The sequence below is a fragment of the Ambystoma mexicanum genome, chromosome 10 (genome assembly GCF_040938575.1).
Source record: "Ambystoma mexicanum isolate Mex_15411 chromosome 10, UKY_AmexF1_1, whole genome shotgun sequence".
In the NCBI taxonomy this organism is placed as follows: domain Eukaryota; kingdom Metazoa; phylum Chordata; class Amphibia; order Caudata; family Ambystomatidae; genus Ambystoma; species Ambystoma mexicanum.
The window spans coordinates 1679340346-1679345102 of record NC_090932.1 but is presented as its reverse complement, the minus strand read 5'-3'; the positions used below and the strand labels follow the sequence as shown (position 1 = coordinate 1679345102).

The 4757-nt window shown below is 54.2% G+C and overlaps 1 non-coding gene across 1 annotated transcript; it reads left to right on the top strand.

The window, feature by feature from the left end:
- Positions 1–1242: 1242 nt before the first annotated feature.
- TRNAF-GAA (transfer RNA phenylalanine (anticodon GAA)) lies at positions 1243–1315 on the top strand. Its single transcript has one exon. It is a non-coding gene; the product is annotated as a tRNA-Phe (tRNA).
- Positions 1316–4757: the final 3442 nt, after the last annotated feature.

Here is a 4757-nt window from a genome sequence, read left to right as displayed (position 1 = left end):
GAATGCTACTTACAAAAGGGTCGAGTTCAGAATATGGAAAATAATATCATTCTCTTTTTGTTCAACATCATTATCTTTTTAATGTATGATAGAGGGTACTTTTTCTCATATATAATATATATTGTCAGTTTGGTTTACTATCCATCCCAGCGTTGTTTCACTGATAAATTTCGGGCGCTCCCTTTGAAGCGCAGACTGTTACTGCTAAACTTGCCCTATGGCAGGCCACTGCGCCGTATCATCGTACCATTCTCAGTGCCAAACAGATTCACAATGTCTCACTTATTGAGACCTCCTGTATCTACGCCAAAGAGTTGTTTACAATTGTATGGAGTCTTTCCTCAGCTGCACCTGATCCTGTCCCACTTACGCAGGACCCATGAGATTCCTTGTCCCTCTTTTTTGTGGATTAAATTAGGTCCAAAATCAACTCCTCCTCTGTTCAGTTATTCAATCCGCATTCTCCTACAGAATCCTTGCCTGCCACTTCTTGGTCTACATTGTCTACTGTCTCTCCATTTGATGTCTCTGCGGCCATGTTCAAACTTGTCTGCCGCCCCTGGGCATCCAATTCCTGCTTTGTATTATTAAGGACATTCTGCCTCACTTTGTCCATCTGTTGCCAAAGCTGTGAACACTGCCTTGCTTATCAGGGTTATCCCCACTTCCCCAAGCATGCCACTGTTATCCTTCTGCTAAAAACAACTCCTTGGCCCCTTTGGTCCCAGCCGATCTCTCTCCTCCTTTTCTCTATGAAACTTCTGGAATACTTGGTCCGTTTTTTGCTCACCACACCTGCTCAATGCACCAGCAGGGCCCCTCCAACTACTCAGATGTGGGTTTGTCTTTCTCTATTTAGTGATGCTTCTTGAGATACTGTTTTTAAGATGTGATGTGCCTGTTTTGTTCATGATATATTTGTAGCCTATTTCTGTATTGTTTTCCCAGCTGTGACTGTCCTTCCAGTTCAGGGATCCTGAGCTCCCCACCCCTCCTCATCTTACCCTTGGGGATAGGTGTTTTCCTGCGTGCATAATGTGCATATGGCCAATGTCCCTAGTCTTGCTTCCTGTGTATACACACTGCCTATGTGTAGGTAGTTGCATGGTTTTGCATGGCTCCCCTATGCTGTAGCCCTGTCCTTGGCTACATGCTCCTTCATTTAGAGGTGTGTGCACACTTTCACCTGTTCCTTGTGCACTTACCACATCTGCCATCCAGATCCGTTGACTCTACTCCTCAGCCGAAATAGCTCAGTTGGGAGAGCGTTAGACTGAAGATCTAAAGGTCCCTGGTTCGATCCCGGGTTTCGGCAGAACGTTTTGAACTTTGAAGAGAACATAATTATTTACACTACCATTGACCTACCCACACCCCCTCGTAATTATAGAAAACGACACCACTGGCGCGAAAGAACTGAGGCACGAGAATAACAAACGTCGTCATGGGAGTCCCGACAGGGCGGCACAGCAAGACACAGCACGGGTGGTACTCGCACACCAGGTACCAATGACCCGGTGCGCCCCCGGCCGCCTCCTGCAAAGTCACACACCACAGAGTACCCCTGCTCCGCTGCTCGGCAACCTGTCTGGTGTGCCCGAAAGGGGGCGGGCGATGGCTGGCAGCCTATCAGATAGGCCCGTGGTGGCTGACTCCCCGCCTCCTCGGTGGGTGGCAGCCTATCAGACAAGTCTATTATTGGTCATGCACCGCCTCCTTGAGTGAGTGAGGGACGGTGGCTGGCAGCCTAGCCGCCTCCTTGAGTGAGGGACGGTGGCTGGCAGCCTATCAGAGAGGGCTGTTGTGACTCATGCACCGCCTCCTCCGGTGAAGGGACGGAGACTGACACCCAATCAGAGAGGGACGTGACTGCTCACGCCCCGCCTCCTCTTTGGGAGGCTCTATGGGCAGCCTATAATAGCGCACTGTGACTGCTCACGCCCCGCCTCCTCTGTGGAAGGCATTATGGGCAGCCTATAATACCGCACTGTGACTGCTCACGCCCCGCCTCCTCTTTGGGAGGCTTTATAGGCAGCCTATGATAGCGCACCGTGGCTGCTCATGACCCGCCTCCTCTTCATATAGGGCTTTTCCGCTGGGAGCCCCGGCGGTCCTCGTTAGTATAGTGGTCAGTATCCCCGCCTGTCACGCGGGAGACCGGGGTTCAACGGGGAGAGTCACTTTTCCTTTTACAATTAAATGAATTGTAAAGTTATTTGTGTTTCTTTTCCACATTTCCTTTGCTCACAATGTACACACTCCCTGTACGATTGGATTGAGTTTATTTAGGGTTCTTACATGTGATTTCAGATTTGAACAACTTGGGATCTCGTTTGTCCAGGGCATTGGAGGGGGGGGGGTTGTAGTAAAGTCACTACATTCATTACCCCCCTCTCTCCGCCCTCCCCCCCACGGAGATTGTAGTCCGCGGACCATGCTCGCGTTTGGCCCTTGCTTTGGGGATTTTATGTGGGTGCATGTCGGCGAGATTCCTGCTGCTGTTGCCCAGGGGCATTATTATAATCTGGAGATTACAGCCCACAGGCCCTTGCTAGTGCTCTTTAGGGGTCAAACTATGGTCTCCCTGAGCTGACAGGTGCAAGGGCTGAGGTCCTCCCTGAGCTGACAGGTGCAAGGGCTGAGGTCCTCCCTGAGCCGACAGGTGCAAGGGCTGAGGTCCTCCCTGAGCTGACAGGTGCAAGGGCTGAGGTCCTCCCTGAGCTGACAGGTGCAAGGGCTGAGGTCCTCCCTGAACTGACAGGTGCAAGGGCTGAGGTCCTCCCTGAACCGACAGGTGCAAGGGCTGAGGTCCTCCCTGAACTGACAGGTGCAAGGGCTGAGGCTCTGCCTGAACTGACAGGTGCAAGGGCTGAGGTCCTCCCTGATCTGACAGGTGTAAGGGCTGGGGCTCTGCCTGAACTGAAAGGTGCAAGGGCTGAACCTCTGCCTGAGCTGACAGGTGCAAGGGCTGGGGCTCTGCCTGAACTGACCGGTGCAAGGGCTGAACCTCTGCCTGAGCTGACAGGTGCAAGGGCTGAGGCTCTGCCTGAACTGACAGGTGAAAGGGCTGAGGCTCTGCCTTAACGGAGAGGGGCAAGGGCTGAGGCTCTGCCTGAACTGAGAGGTGCAGAGGCTGAGGCTCTGCCTGAACTGAGAGGTGCAAGAGCTGAGGCTCTGCATGGACTGAGAGAGACCGGGGTTCAATTCCCCGACGGGGAGAGTCACTTTTCCTTTTACAATTAAATGAATTGTAAAGTTATTTGTGTTTCTTTTCCACATTTCCTTTGCTCACAATGTACACACTCCCTGTACGATTGGATTGAGTTTATTTAGGGTTCTTACATGTGATTTCAGATTTGAACAACTTGGGATCTCGTTTGTCCAGGGCATTGGAGGGGGGGGGGTTGTAGTAAAGTCACTACATTCATTACCCCCCTCTCTCCGCCCTCCCCCCCACGGAGATTGTAGTCCGCGGACCATGCTCGCGTTTGGCCCTTGCTTTGGGGATTTTATGTGGGTGCATGTCGGCGAGATTCCTGCTGCTGTTGCCCAGGGGCATTATTATAATCTGGAGATTACAGCCCACAGGCCCTTGCTAGTGCTCTTTAGGGGTCAAACTATGGTCTCCCTGAGCTGACAGGTGCAAGGGCTGAGGTCCTCCCTGAGCTGACAGGTGCAAGGGCTGAGGTCCTCCCTGAGCCGACAGGTGCAAGGGCTGAGGTCCTCCCTGAGCTGACAGGTGCAAGGGCTGAGGTCCTCCCTGAGCTGACAGGTGCAAGGGCTGAGGTCCTCCCTGAACTGACAGGTGCAAGGGCTGAGGTCCTCCCTGAACCGACAGGTGCAAGGGCTGAGGTCCTCCCTGAACTGACAGGTGCAAGGGCTGAGGCTCTGCCTGAACTGACAGGTGCAAGGGCTGAGGTCCTCCCTGATCTGACAGGTGTAAGGGCTGGGGCTCTGCCTGAACTGAAAGGTGCAAGGGCTGAACCTCTGCCTGAGCTGACAGGTGCAAGGGCTGGGGCTCTGCCTGAACTGACCGGTGCAAGGGCTGAACCTCTGCCTGAGCTGACAGGTGCAAGGGCTGAGGCTCTGCCTGAACTGACAGGTGAAAGGGCTGAGGCTCTGCCTTAACGGAGAGGGGCAAGGGCTGAGGCTCTGCCTGAACTGAGAGGTGCAGAGGCTGAGGCTCTGCCTGAACTGAGAGGTGCAAGAGCTGAGGCTCTGCATGGACTGAGAGGTGCAAGAGCTGAGGCTCTGCCTGAACTGAGAGGGACAAGGGCTCAGGCTCTGCCTGAACGGAGAGGTGCAGGGGCTGAGGCTCTGCCTGAACGGAGAGGGGCAAGGCTGAGGCTCTGCCTGAACTGAAAGGTGCAAGAGCTGAGGCTCTGCCTGAACTGACAGGTGCAAGGGCTGAGGTCCTCCCTGATCTGACAGGTGTAAGGGCTGGGGCTCTGCCTGAACTGAAAGGTGCAAGGGCTGAACCTCTGCCTGAGCTGACAGGTGCAAGGGCTGGGGCTCTGCCTGAGCTGACAGGTGCAAGGGCTGAGGTCCTCCCTGAACTGACAGGTGCAAGGGCTGGGGCTCTGCCTGAACTGACAGGTGCAAGGGCTGAGGTCCTCCCTGAGCTGACAGGTGCAAGGGCTGAGGTCCTCCCTGAGCTGACAGGTGCAAGGGCTGAGGCTCTGCCTGAACTGACAGGTGCAAGGGCTGAGGTCCTCCCTGAGCTGACAGGTGCAAGGGCTGAGGTCCTCCCTGATCTG